This window comes from Xenopus tropicalis, chromosome 2, assembly GCF_000004195.4.
Source record: "Xenopus tropicalis strain Nigerian chromosome 2, UCB_Xtro_10.0, whole genome shotgun sequence".
Taxonomy (NCBI): domain Eukaryota; kingdom Metazoa; phylum Chordata; class Amphibia; order Anura; family Pipidae; genus Xenopus; species Xenopus tropicalis.
Genome location: NC_030678.2, coordinates 90958788 through 90974792, shown reverse-complemented (window position 1 = coordinate 90974792; position 16005 = coordinate 90958788).

Below are 16005 nucleotides of genomic sequence, written 5' to 3'. Positions count from 1 at the left end.
CCCCTCCACTCCCATGTGTGAGCATACATGATGACATGAAGTAGGGGTAGGCAGAAGAGGTACCTGCCTAATGCCCCCATCATTGCTCCCTGGCATCTAGAGGGCAAATTGCTTTTAAATTCATGGCCTTCTTGGCTTTATTATTCAGTTAGATTTGAACAATACATCTTTCAAACATGGGAATACAACATAAAGAACAAACAGGAGATCACAGCTTTCCAAACAGAATTAGAAGCTGCCACACTGGTTGCTGTAATATCTTCTGTATTAAATGTTTACATCAGTAAACTGGCATCTAGCCGGGAAACAGTTTTTAAAAACAGGGCTTACCAACTCTAGCAAATGTATGACAATATGGGATTCAAAATCATAACCTTTCATTTTCAGGACAAAACCCAGTGAAACCTGTAGAGTTTTGAGACAAAAAAAAAAACTTCAAGGAAAGGGAAGGCACCTTTGCCATTGACTTCTACATGAACTCAGCAAGTTTAATCTGGCGAATTGTCGAATTTGGATTTTTAGCTGTTTAGAGCTAAAAATCTGAATTCGACAATTCGCCAGATTTGCCGAGTTCATGTAGAAGTAAATAAGAACAAGTTTAAAATAAAAAACGATGGTTAGTAAATGAGCCCCTAAGTCTCTCCAACTATTACAATAAACCTCAAGCGCCACACAAGGCAACTACAGAGGGCTCACTGTTTGAAAAAGATGCAGCAACCAGGCCCGGATTTGTGGCAAGACCCCGCAAAGGCCCGGGCCTAGGGTGGCAGCACCAGAATATTTTGCCCGCATAAGAAGCAATGGGGAGAGGACGTGCAGAAACGTTAGCACATCCTCTCCCCACTGCTCCATATGAATTAAGTGGCGCGCATGCGGAGTGGGGGGGTTGCTTGCTTGACGCTTGGGTGCCGGTCGGTTGTGGTGGGCAAAAGGGGGCAGCCTTGGGGCGCCTTATTCAGAAATCTGGCCCTGTCAGCAACCAATGCTTACAGCAGGCAATATCTCCATGTTATATAACCAATTAATGAAACAACCTCCTAGCCCAGAGTGCACCTACATAACTCCCTGTAAATCTGCCTTACAGATCCAGGGCATGGATGACAAATGGCCTAAAATTTGGACTTCCATACAAAAGTATCCTCCAATGTCAAAAATCAAGGAAATTGCCTACAAAGTACTCTCCGGATGTTACACTCCTCATTGTAAAAACGTAGTCATTCCTACAGCATCAACAATGTGTTTTCATTATTGCCAAATTCCAGGGAATTATATACCTGGTATAAATATACATGTTCTTCTTTAGATATATTTCAGCCTTTTCACCTAAGAAAATTAGGAACTTACTTACTTTATATCATTTTATAACCATCGCCTAAAGGGGAAGTAAAAAGAAAGCAAAAAAAAATACACACACATAGTAGATCTCTTGCAGCTGAAAAACAATTTAGCACAGTCATTTCTGTTATTCCATTCCAAACATAAGATGTTTTGTAGCAGCCCAAATCGTAGCCATCCATGCTGTATGAGTGCAGTCTAAGGCAAGTATGCACGGGGGTGCTGCGGGTGGCACATCTAATTTACTTTAGTTTCATTTGCAGAGCAATTGCTATATTTTCTCGATATAAACAAATAAAAAAAATCACTTATATTCTAGGCAATGAATTCTGCATTTATTTTTATGGGCCCTTCTGTAAAAGAAGAATATGGCAAAATAGCTAGCAATGTGTTTATTGTTAATAGGCAGTGAACCATTTGCCCAGAAGGTGGAGCTGCAATTGTGGACAATCCATGTTTAAAAGGAAAATGTTAAAATAAATGTTCTGTGTGTGACTGACAAGATTGTGGACTTTTTTGAACACAAAATCTTATGGATAACATCTTTTAAATCAAAATGATGATAAAGATAATTAGTAAAGATTAATCTCTGTCTTCTTAAGGTTACTTAAAAAAATAGTATTTATTTTTACAGAAATATTTATAAATCTCCCAGTTTTGTGAGAGGAACCTACTATCTATTTATGGTTCTGTAAAAAACATATTTTCTATTCTCTGCACATATAGTTGTGAGCTTGAGATTTGCCCCTGTCTGTGCTAGAGGCCATAGTTTTATTAATGTATATTTCATTGCAGTAGGCTTTTTGTTAGCTTACAAGCTTACTCGTGACTTTGATACTGATGTCTGTCCTTCTATCCCATATCTTTTTAACTGGGAATCTTATACCCTTTGGACATGGCTGTAACTGTCAGCATTCATTTTTGATTCCCTATTTTCCTACCCATTCCAGAAAAAGGGTAATAAATAATTACAGGGGCCCCTTATGAGACCTACCCTGTCCAATGAAATAAAAGTGAATGAGCTAGCAAGTGTCCTCTGGGTCCTAGCCTACCCTATCTATGTGCTTGATGGTGTAGGAGCCATATGCTAACAAAGGGAACCTTCTATAGGCTTTCCTGAAATTCATACCAATATGCTCTTTATGATTATAATTGAATCTGTCTGGTTTCTTGAGCTTGGGTTCTAGACCTGTAAGACTTGTAATTACATTTGTCTCATCTTCCACCAGTCCTATTGTCATTCTGATTAAAAATAATTACTAACCCATATGATGCCAATAATGTGGCTTAGGGAAATCCCCCAACCTGTTGTCACAGAATACTCTGTTATGGTGTAATTCACATCTCCCTCACTTTTGTATATGCTTGCTTTTATTTATTGGCCTGATAGTCTAGTCAAAATGGTGGTAGAGCTTGAATCAGATAACCTAACTGCAACAGATACAAATCAATTGAAGTCCTAAAAATATTACTATGCACTCATGATAACATGACTATGAAGATTTTCATTCATCCAGGTCATGGTATATCTAGTATAAATAAATCTAAAGCAACTGGACTTGTTAAGTAATCATTGAAGAAGTTTCAGTACTCATCCGAGCAGCTTCTTCAGTTCAACTGGTATGGGAAGTCCTCAGCATATATACTCTTCCACTAATCCAATCACAATGGCACTTTGTAACTCTCCAGAAAGGTGATATCTGAAACTCACAGAGGTGTGAATGCTGTGGAGTTACTTTGAAAGGATTACCAAAGAGTTTGTCACCAAGATTCAAGGAGCTAAACTAGAGGCAGAAGAAACTATGGTATCATATGATGTCACTTGGACTCTTGTCAGGCCAAGGAGTGAAGGTCGTAGCCAGCAAGCCCACAAAAGTCTCACACAAACCGGAGGCTTGCCTGAGGATGAGAACAGGAAGCACAGGAGTGGAGAGAGGCCGGGGAGCCAAAACGCAGTAACAACAGGATCAAGCAGAGGATGGTCAGACAGGTCGTGGCAGGCAGAACAGGTTCAAAAGTGAATTCCAGGCAGAGGTTAACAACAGAAGAATCAGAATAGGGAAAAATGGCAGGCACCAGGATAACTTGATAACCAAGCAAAGATGGCATGTACATGGCGACTATTTACAGGGTGGCGACAAGACGCAAGTGCGCGCTGCATCAGGACGCACGTCGAAGCGTGCGGACGTGTGCGCGCAACTTTTCACCGTGCGCGACTTTACACACACAACTTTTCCCCATGCCGCGCGCGACTTTACGTGCGCGCTTGTTCGTTATATTGCGCGCGTCTTTGTGCGTGCTACAATACGAGCGCCCGTGCGGCGACTCCTTAGACGCATACGCTAAACGGCGAGCATCCTTACATTGCCCCCCCCGAAGAGCGACCTCCGGAAGCTTTCGTTGAAAAGCCACAGGATTAACTTGACGCACAATCTCAAAAGGGCCCAGAAAACGATGACCAAGTTTCTTACTTGGACAGGTGACTTTAAGATTGATGGCTGACAGCCATACCTTGTCCCCAACTTTAAATTCTGGGTCCTTACTTCTCTTTCTATCTGCGAAAGTCTTGAAGTTCTTCTGAGCTTTGGTCATAGTTTGCAGAGTCTTGTAGTTATCCTTCAGAAAGGTTAATCGATCCTAGACAGCAGGAAGGAGAACCTCTGGAGTGGACAACGGAAAAACTGCAGGATGAAGACCATAGTTAGCGAAAAACGGAGACTGCTGAATAGAAGAGTGGTGCGCATTATTATAAGCAAATTCTGCCAATGGAAGCAAGGCCAACCAGTCATGAAGTAAAACACCTGAGGTATTGTTCCAGGGTCTGATTTGTTCTCTCGGTTTGCCCATTAGATTGTGGGTGAAAGGCAGATGAGAAGGAGACCTTGATTTGCAGAGCATTACATAACACTTTCCAAAATCGGGAAGTAAATTGAGTTCCCCTGTCAGACACTACCTCATCAGGAATTCCATGAAGTCTGGCAACTCCCTTAATAAAAGTCTCTGCAGTAAGAGCCGCCGAAGGAAGTTTATGAAGAGGAACGAAGTGAGCCATCTTGGTTAATCTGTCAACAATGACAAAAATAGTAGTATAATCATTGGACGAAAGTAAGTCAGAAATAAAATCGAAACCAAACCCCATGGTCTCGTGGGGACAGGTAACGGAACCAGTAGACCCATTGGTTTTGAATGCACACTCTTAGTTCTGGAACAGTTGTCGCAGGATTTAACATACATTGCACAGTCAGAATATAAGTTCGGCCACCAAAAGAACCTCCTTACCAACACAATTGTTTTCTTGATTCCAGGGTGTCCTGCTAGTTTGGAGTCATGGAAAGTACGAAGGACCTCTAAGCAAAGTTTCTTGGGCACAAATATCTTGTCTCTGAAGAAAAATAGCCCATTTCTTGCCACAAGATCAGGCTCGATTGGAACATACAAGCTACATTCCTGCTTAATCTGGTCAATAAGGGAATATTGTATGCATAAAAAATGATGTGGTTGGAGTATGGTCTCAGAGGATTTAAAAGAGTTCACTTGGGCAGGAAACATTCTAGAAAGGGCGTCCGCTTTAATATTTTTGGAGCCAGGATGATATGTGAGATGGAAATTAAATCACATAAAAAATTGAGCCCAATGGGCTTGTCTGGGTCTCAGTCTCTTAGCCGTGCAAAGGTACTCCAAATTGCTATGATCAGTGAAAATTAGGATGGGGTGGAGACTACCCTCCAACAGATATCTCCACTCTTCCAAGGCTAGTTTGATTGACAAAAGCTCTCGATCAGAGACGTCATAGTTTTGTTCAGATTTACTTAATTTGTGAGAAAAGAATGCCACAGGATGTAGAGCACTAGAAGGATTTACTCTTTGGGAAAGGATTGCTCCTACTGCATTTTCTGACCATCATCAACCTCCAGGACAAAAGGTAGAGATGGATTCGGGTGACAAAGGATGGGTGCAGAAGTGAAGCGAGATTTAAGAACACTGAATGCCTCTTGAGCTTGAGATGTCCACTGAAACTTGGAAGTTGAGACAGTAAGTTTAGCAATGGGTAGGATGATTTGGGAAAAGTCTTTAATAAACTTTCTGTAGAAATTCACAAAACCTATAAAACGTTGAACTTCTTTTCAGGTAGTGGGAGCAGGCCAATTTAGAAGAGCTGAAATCTTCTTCTGATCCATCTGAATCCCCCCAGGAGAAATCACGAATCCTAAAAATTCAATAGAGGATTTATGGAACTCACACTTTTCAAATTTGACATATAGCTGATGAGCTCGAAGACGAGAAAAAACCTTTTTCATAAGAGTCTGATGTTCTGACAAAGAATTGGAAAAAATAAGCATGTCATCCAAATAAATCATAACAAAAATGTCCAAAAAGTCCTGAAAAACATCATTGAGAAAATGTTGAAAAGTTGCTGAGGCATTGCATAAACTGAAGGGCATTACCAAGTACTCAAAATGCCCGTATCTGGTGCGGAACGCTGTTTTCCATTCGTCTCCTTCATGGATTCTTACTAAATTATAGGCTCCTCTTAAGTCCAGCTTAGAGAAAATGGTAGCTGCTCTAAGTTGTTGAAAAAGTTCAGGTATCAGAGGCAGTGGGTAACGATTCTTGATGGTAATTTTATTGAGATCACGATAGTCAACACAGGGCCTTAGTGTATGATCCTTCTTTTCCACAAAAAATATCCCTGCTCCAGCAGGCAAGGTGGAAGAACGGATAAATTTCTTTGCAAGGTTCTCTTCGATATATTCTCGTATATTCCCTGCCAAAGGGTAAATTCTCCCAAATGGAACTTGGGAGCCAGGAAGAAGATCAATGGGGCAGTCGTAGATACGATGAGGATGGAGTGAGTCAGCCCCTTTTTCATCAAAGACATCCAGGAATTCATAGTATTCGTCAGGTAACCCAGGAAATTTCTTGGTAACAATACTACAAAACTCCAAAGACTTAGCGGCCGAGGTAAAAAAACAGTGGGAAGAGCAGAATTTTGATGAAAAGGTAATACAACCAGTGTCCCAATTAATAACTGGATTATGCTTGCGTAACCAAGGCAGGCCAATGATAATCGGAGAAAGTGGCGAAGATACAATATCAAAACTTAGATATTCGTGATGAATTTTATTCAATGTAAGTGACAGAGGAATGGATTCAAGCAAAATGGGTCCAGAGCTAATAGGTGACCCATCAGCAACTCGTATGAAGACTGGAAACTGTTTCTTTATCAGAGGGATTTGATGGATTTCTGCCACTTGTGAGTCAAGGAAGCATCCACTGGCCCCGGAGTCAAGTATCGCTGGAAGGATTAGGCCCTGTTTCCCAACTGCAAGGAAATGGACAAAGTTAATAACGGAGCAAATTTATATTGAGGAGTATCAGTCTTTACGATGGGTTTCTTACAAGGGCGAGTGGGGCAGTTACGAAGCAAATGTACAGCAAGTCCACAATATAAACAGAGACTGAGTCGTCTCTGACATAAGCGCTCCTCAGAGGATAAAACGGGTTGCAGCGCCCCAATTTGCATGGGTTCAGGCTCGCTGACGGATGAAGGTCCTGGATCTGGTCGGATTGGGGGAGGAGCCTTGGGTAAAAGCCAAGATGGATAGAATTAACCGGCCTTTTCCAACTTTCTCTCCCTCAGACGTCTGTCAATTTGGATGGACAAATGGATGAGTTCATCCAGAGTGGTTGGGACCCCAACTCGGGCTAATTCGTCTTTCAGGCTGTCGGAGAGACCCAAACGATACTGATGTTTTAAAGTTGCTTGATTTCAGTCCACATCAGAAGCAAATTTTCAGAATTCCACCGTGTAGTCCTCAACTGGTCTGGACTTTTGGCGCAAGTTTCTAAGGGCAGCTTCAGCTGTGGCAGTGCGATGTGGATCGTCATATAAGACTGCTAGGGCAGGACTGCGTTGTTCCATAAGGTGAAAAGCCCAGAACTGAGGTTCTCCCTGAAGAAGTGAAACTATAACACCCACCTTGATTTGCTCAGTCGAGTACATTCTTGGCTTGAGAGTGAACAAAAGCTTACAGGCGTTGGTAAAAGTTCTAAAAGTCTTGCGATCGCCAGAAAACTTTTTAGGCATGGCCACTTTAGGCTCAGGGGCAGGTGGAACGGAAGCCCCAGCAGCGGAAGGTGGAGGTGAGGCAGCCGGAACGGGTGCAGGTGGTTGCAGGGTGCGTAGCTGCTCCTGAACTTGGCTATATCCTCCCTGAAGCTCCCTCACTGCCTGTGTAAGGGACGCAATCTGCTGGGTGAGGGTAGTGAGAGGAGAAGGTTCTTCCTCCCTGTCCATGGCTTGGTTATTCTGTCAGGCCGAGGAGTGGAGGTCGTAGCCAGCAAGCCCACAAATGTCTCACACTAACCGGAGGCTTGCCTGAGGATGAGAACAGGAAGCACGGGAGTGGAGAGAGGCCGGAGAGCCAAAACGCAGTAACAACAGGATCAAGCAGAGGATGGTCAGACAGGTCCGGGTCGTGGCAGGCAGAACAGGTTCAAAAGCGAATTCCAGGCAGAGGTTAACAACAGAAGAATCAGAATAGGGAAAAACGCCAGGCACCAGGATAACTTGATAACCAAAGATGGCATGTACATGGCGACTATTTACAGGGTGTTGACAAGACGCAAGTGCGCGCTGTGTCAGCGTGCAGACGTGTGCGCGCGACTTTTCGCCATGTGCGACTTTACGCACGCAATTTGTCCCCATGCCGTGCGCGACTTTACGCACGTGCCTGTTCGTTATACTGCACGCGTCTTTGCGCGTGCTACAATACGAGCGCCCATGCGGCGACTCTTTAGACGCATGCGCTAAACGGCAAGCATCCTAACAGACTTTGTATCGGTTGTCACACTTTCCGCCCTGTGGTGTGTTCCAGCGGATGGTGGAATTGAACAACAGATATTGATCCGTATGAGTGGGTTTCCTGTATACTTCTGTTTTCAAGTTACCCCCCTTTTGGATGGATATCAAACAGTCCAAAAAAGCAAGTTTGTTCTCATCTCTTGGCTGTATGTGTGTTTAGTAGGGGGGCAAGTTCTGTGTATATACTAATTAACTAGTTGACTGCTAGCTGGGGAGTGTGTTTGACTGTAATTAACCATTTGGCTGCTAGTGTGCTGTTAAATTAGTGGAAACTAACCCTAACTGCAGTAAGGAATTTTGTGTGATATATTGGTGTATATAAAGGTTTCTATCTCCTGTTAATGATAGATGGTGGCAGCGAATAGTTATTTGGGGTGGTGGTGTGTTTGGGGTTGCCCATTCTGCCACCAAATTGTCAAGAGCACGCCACTCTCAGACGCGTATGACACGGGGACGGGGCAACAAGGGGTTACACTCAGTCACCTTTCACACAGGTTAGACTAACATCAAGCACCCCCAAACACACCACTGCCCCAAATAACTATTCGCTGCCACCATCTATCATTAACAGGCGATAGAAACCTAATACATCAATATATCACATTCCCATATATAACAGTCCCATACTAGTTAAATCTCTATAAATAGCTACCAGTACCGATCCAAGGGGATGACTCAGGAGGGGGGGGGCATCAGGTAAACAACAAAGTAGCTGTTGTCGACAGAAGAGGTATGTGCCTAGCACACCTCCCACAGTTTCGCCCTAGGAACATGCCTCCTCTACCTACCCCTAGTCCCTGCCCTGTTTACCACCCATTAAGATAGTAATGCAACACTAGGGGCTGTGAAATTTGAAAAGGTTTGGCGAATATGGATGCTGTTTCAATTTTCATGTCACATCTGATACAATGTGCCAAAATGTTGTTATAAGTATGTTTTTAATCTTTGTAAATAAAACTTTTAGAAGTAAAATACTTTTTCAGTTCTCTCAGCCCCCCCTGTTAACTCATAATAATATTAAAAGATGAAAACTGCTCTACAAACCAGTTTGCCATAGTTCCAAGAAAATCTAGGAAAACAAATAAATATTTACTTCAAATTTTATCAAAAATGAAATTTAAGTTTGTTTATTAAGTATTTAAAAGAGCAAATCTGGCATTTTTCCCATATCCTACTTAAAGTGGTCTTTAGGGTGCCCTTCATCAGCTGCTGATCTGGGTCTGCCAAGGGGGACATCCCCACAGACTGGGGTGGTGATGGTGTTAAAAGGACAAATGCTGTAATTTATAATGTTTTGGAACTAGGAACATCCAAATAAGCTTAAATATTTAACACTTAACATCTTTGATCCTTGTTATAACATTAAAATGTTATACACACTGCAGCATTGTATTCACCAGCAGTAAACATGAACTGTATAAAAGCATTTGCCCCAGGGCCCTAGATAGAGATTTTCCTGCAGAACTGAAGGTCTCAGAAAGTGGTGAAACCAGCCATGGCCTTATACACCTGCATGATTTATTCAAAGGTGGCAAAGTATAGTATTATAAGTCTGTGCCAGGCAGAATCACGTCTGGCCCGTTCAACTAATTTTTTAAGGCATAGCAAGCTGTAAGGCTGTTTGCTTCAATCTGTATGAAAAACACCAGATGTAATGAGGCCATTATGTGCTATAGTAAACAATAAATCTTATAAGTGGGCAGAGGAGTATAACATATTGTCAGTGATGCGAATATCTTAGTGGCTACCTTTGAAAGAGCCATTAACTGCTGCATACATGGAGTGGTTCCTGCCATATAAAAACCATACATTCATGAGTCAGGATTTAATATGTGCATTGAAACAGTTACTTCCAGGGAAATGCACTTCATAAGACCGTGACACTGTAGACAAGTTTTTTTTCTGAAGAATAGAAGATACCTAGTGTATTGTTGAACCGCAATTTCCCAGCATCCTTTGAAAGCTTTCATTTGTTTTATGCATGTAGTTCACCAACAGTAGCTGAATAGCAAGTTGGGCATTTAGACAGAGATGACAACTGTTTTATGTTTTCATGTTTTTTCAAGCAAATATAACACAGGAGAGACTGCAGTTTTTTTCACAATTAGTTTGTTATATTGAAATTAAGTAAATGTAACTAAATCAGCGCCTGACTGATTTTTTTGCTTTTTAAAGACCAGTGTCTGACTGTCTGAAGGCCCCTTAGCTCATAACAAGGTTACAAATATAGGAATGCCTTGGTGTATCAACTACCATAGAGTTTGAATAGCTAAATCAGCCCTCAAAACTACTACTAAGTGATCGTCTAGGTGTTTTTTACGGATATGTAAAAAAGCAAATAGGCACTTTAGCTTTAGCACTTTGTGCTACCCCCTTTAAAAATGTGATATTATGAAGCAGTGGTGCAATGAGGGTGTGGCCACAAAATGCATACAGACAAAGATGAGAGATCCTCTGTACTGCCCTCCGTAGCGTAACTACAGAGGAAGATCACGGGGGTTGGAGGGGCAGGTCTCAATAACATAACTATAAGCCGGGGCCCGGGTGCAGGTCATGCAATTGCACCCCCCACAACCCTAGTTGTTCCACCCCTGCCAGGTCTACTTCCTCTGCAGGGGCCCGCAGTTGACCAACAAAGCATGTGAAATTGCAGGAGATTTCAAAAGAATAGTTTGACTAATACATTGTATATGTGTACCTTTCCAGTGCAAATTCAGCATGCTGGCAAAGGCTAATAATACACAAGGCATTTTGTCCACCACAGTCCTCTGTTAGAAAACATTGGCATGAAAACCCCCCTGTCCAGCTGCCACACCTTTTTTTTATATTTACTTTTTATTTATAAATTACACTGTTTACATAGCAAATAATTCATTCTATAATTTAAAATGTTATTCTTGAACCAACAAATGTATTTTTTTTTAATATTGGTGTGTAAACAGCCATTGTGCCCAAGCCAGACTTGGATTTCTTACTATTGAGTGCTATTCTGCTATAGTTCCGCTGATCAGCTGCTGGGGGGGGGAAGGAAGGGGGCACCTTGGGAATGAAGAAAATGACTAACCCCATGTGAAATTTCAAAATTAAATACATGTATAAGATCCCTTATCCGGAAACCTGTTATGCAGTTCTGAATAACAGGAGGGCCATCTCCCATATACTCCATTTTAATCAATTAATTCAAATTTTTTAAAACAATTTCCTTTTGTAATAGTAAAACAGTACCTTGTATTTTTAGATATAATTAATCCTTACTGGAGGAAAACAATCCTATTGGGTTTAATTAATATTGGAATAATTTTTTAGTAGATTTAAGGCATGGTGATCCAAATTATGGAAAGATCCTTTATCCAGAAAACCCCAGATCCTGGGCATTCTGGTCCCATACCCAAATCTGTTTGTACTGTTGAAAAATGGATTTCAATGGCGGATTCTGCTGAAGAAGCTCTATTAACTGATGCGTTTTGAGAAAACATGTTTTCCCATGATAGCATTGTTCTAGTTATAGCCCTTTCTAGGAAAGTGAGATAGTCAGCTTTATTCAGAGCAGCTTTCTGACTCCAACCAGGAGAAATAGCTGGGAGTATTCTCCGTTACAGCCTCTGCTGCCTTAGTGAAGGGAATGCAGTAGTGACAGGTAATTCAGACTAGTCTTCTCCCTAATTCAAGTTGCTGTGGCGATCCAGACACTAGGGGGCATATTTATTAAAGTATGATCGGTCCGAATTCGACTTTTCGTACCTTGCAAATTTTCGTTGATTTTTTCGCTAATTTGCGTGACTTTTCCGTACTGTGCGTCAAAAATTATGCATCAAAATCATATTGCAGCGCCGAGTATGAAAGTTTCAGATTTATTTGCGCTTCGGTATCGCGACTTTCCTTTGGCCAGGTTGGAGCTGCAGAGTGCCATTGAGTCCTATGGGAAGCTAATGTACTTTTTCGTAAGCATTTTCGTGATATTTGTGATCATCAGAAATTATTGTATCCATTCCGAATTTTACCCATTTCGGGATTCAAACTTGTACTTTGATGAATCAGCCCCTAGAAGTAGAAACCCTAAGGACTTTGCTGGAGTTTTCCTACAAGAACCTTCTGGTGTCATTTTATTTACTTATTTTGCACACAGCAAAAGTGAGTAGTTTTTACACTACCTCCCCCTTGATCTTTCCACATAGCAAAAGCCAATCCATTTTACCCCATGCTCTATAGCCTTTCTAGCTGGTCTTGTCTGATTAGGGTGAAGACACATGGAGCAACTAGTAACAGCTACTTGTCATGGCTACTACATGTGTTTTAGCAGAAGAAATTGTCAGTATTGACAGGGTATTTTCTGGAGTTCAGTAGCCTTAAAAAAGTAGCTGCTACTAGTAGTCCAGTGTGTCTTCACCCTTACAGCCACAATGGGGTTACGCAATTAAACTAACTTTATTATAAAAACATGTCTTCTAACTTACCCTATCTAACGTAATTTATCACTGTTGATGAGATGACCTGTAGATACATATTGTTCAATATTGTTTAGGGGTAAACTGATCATTTGCCCAGGTTAAGGCCTCAACAGGGGAATTGTTTTATAAATGTGATTTGCTGCACTGCAAATGCACTTTATAAATAAAAATTTAGCTTGAGGTGATGCAAGTTAATTTTAACATATATAATGTTGAGCAGGTTCCCTTATAGAGGAACTGTTTTCTCTTTGATTTAGGTATTATGTTATTAAGCCATAAACAGAGATCTGTCAAACAATCCATTACTGCACTTAATTCTCAGAACTGCATTTTCACAAAGGCACCAGTTTACTAAAGGGGCCACAAGTCCAATTTGGGGACATGATTTGTAACAGGGTACAATGAAAGCACTATCCACAACTACAATGAACAGAACCTCTTTCATTAAATAATTTGCAATAGACCAGCACACTGTGTGCACACTTCTCTCCCTGCTTAATGGGTATACTCTATAGTAGACATGGTGTGTCAAAATGCAAAATATAGAGGAAGCAACTGCTGGGGGTCCAAGGAGGTATAGTGGTACAGTTTGGCACTTGGCAGTTTCAATATATGCTTATACAAAGTGTGATATAAGAGCATACCACAAAAAAATTCACCCACTCTCAATTTATTCCTATGGGATTTTTAGAAGCATATTTATCAAATGGTGAACCCTATATCTCACCCACTGATTGACATGTTTCTAAAAATCTGGGTTATTTTTTTCTGTCCTGTAATTTTACACTTTGATAAATCTGCCCCCAAGTTTATTGGGTATATCCGAGTGACCATGAGACTGCACTCCCTCAACCTACCTACTGCCAGAGTGACTGAAGTTGCTATTCTTCCTTTTGCTTAAATGCTGTCAATTAAATACTGTCAATTTAAATGTTATGATAATAGACACAAAGTACTGCCCAAAGAACATAGGTAAGCAGCATAAACACAGTAATAATGCATTAGGCATTATTCTGTATATCTGCCTTTCCCTATGTCTAAATGCAGTTCTCTAATGTATGCCACCCTTCCAGTATCCAGAAGTTGAAAAACAAAACTCCAGCAGGTTTCTCTTGCAGTAATATTACAATACAGTTATAGATATAAATAAAATATGCAAGGCCATACATACCAAGACTGGTGGTACCAAGAGCCCTACCCACAGTGGCTTATGATCTTATGGTTTATGAGAAGCCTAGGGCGGCATAAACATAGGGGCGGTATGCCGCCCTGCCGCACGCAAATTTTCAAATTTTGCTCCCATACGAAGCAATGGGTACCTCTCCCCACTGCTCCGTATGGGAGTTTTAACTTTGGCGCATGGGCATGCGCGTTTGCATGGTGCGGGGGGGAATGGTTGTTCGTGCTGCAGGGGTGATAGGGGGCGCCGAATGGGGGCGGCCTCGGGGCACCCTATGCTGAAATCTGGCGCTGGAGCCGACACAAGTGAGGCAGACGTTTCACGCATGGAGTTGTATGGGGAGATTAATGATGAACACAACTGAGCCAAATGCAAAGTTCCTTTCAGGGAATAAGGTCTAGAACAATAAGCCTCAACCAGTTGCTTGGGGGCAACATGTTGCCCACCAACCCCTTGGATGTTGCTCTCAGTGCCCCCAAACCAGGTAGTTATTTTTGAATTCCTGACTTGGTGACAAGTTTTGGTTGAATAAAATCAAGATTTACTACCAAATAAAGCTTCCTGTAAGCTGATAGTGTGCATAGAGGCTATCTAATAGCCAATCACAGCCCTTATTTGGCACCTCCATGAACTTTTATGATGCTTATTATGAAACAATATTAACTGGTCTTCATTTTTTATATGCCGTTTTTGAATTATTTTGCTTTTTGCTCAGTGACTCTCCAGTTTGGAATTTCAGCAGGTATCTGGTTGATAGTGTCTTATTTAACCTAGCAACCAGGCAGTGGTTTGAACGAGAGACAGGTATATGAATAGAGGATCTAAATAGAAAGATCAGTAATACAAAATATTGCAGCAATAGTTTGTATGCTGCTGGGGTCAGTGACCCCCATTTAATAGCTGGAAAATAATTAAAAAACTATAACAAATAAACGGTTCTTCCCTCAACATGTGCTTCTTCTACTCATCTGTGTGTGCACTGCTCTGTTCTTCCTGAAGCTGAAGTAAAGACTCATGAATACCCAACCTATAAGCCTATATCTGTTGTCCTTTTGGCTTTTATAGTCTGACATTTTTGTCCCAAAGTGCAACTGTCCAGTCAGTGCAAGTTTTTCTTAAAGGAACAGTAACACCAAAAAATTTAAGTATTAAGTAATTAAAATATAATATGCTGTTGCCCTGCACTGGTGCAACTAGTGCGTTTGCTATAGAAACCCCACTATAGTTTATATAAATAAGCTGCTGTGTAACCATGGGGGCAGCCATTCAAGCTGAGAAAAGGGAAAAAAAGCACAGGTTACATAGCAGATAACAGATAAGCCTCGTAGAATATAATGGGGTTTATCTGTTATCTGCTAAGTAACCTGTGCCTTTTCTCCTTTGAATGGCTGCTCCAATGGCTACACAGCAGCTTTGGTTATATAAACTATAGTAGTGTACAGAGGCAAACACACAAGTTGCACCAGTGCAGGGCAACAGTACATTACATTGTAATTACTTTTATACACTTTCATTTTTTTGTGTTACTGTTCCTTTAAATCTGTCTCTTTTCTTGTTATAAAAATGAAATCTCATTTCTGTTCCAATGTTTCAGTTCCTTTTATGACCTTTCTGAGCGACATATACAAAATTAATCTGCTCTCCTTCTCATGGTTCATTGAATATCTTCTTTGCAGTCTAGATGGGACCTTCATGACTCTGTTTGAGAGTTCATCTTGGTTACCAGGGACCACTCTAATGGTAAAGATTCTTTAGGTAAGAAAATAATAGAATGAGATACTGGAATCTCTTTGAATACTATAACTTTGCAGGTGGTCCGACACTGGACTATGGCAGAGCATTTTCCTGTTTAAATATTCCTAGAAATATTATAAAGTAGAGTGAAACATTGTTATTATTGTTTATGGTTTTGTTAGGTACCCAATGTATAGAGGGGTTGATATATCATATCAACCCCTCCATAGCTGGACATATGCACCAAACTGCAAACTGCAAGCAACAGCAGGACTGGTTGATTTCTGAATGAAGGCATTACAGATGGACTTCTTCTCAATGGGAAAAAGGGTCAGGAATTAACAGAAAATTAGTGAGTGGTCAAAAGCTGCTGGCCAAAACCACATAGAGAAGTGTCAAGTCATGGTGCTATAGTTTCTCCTTAAAATCAGTATACGTCTTTA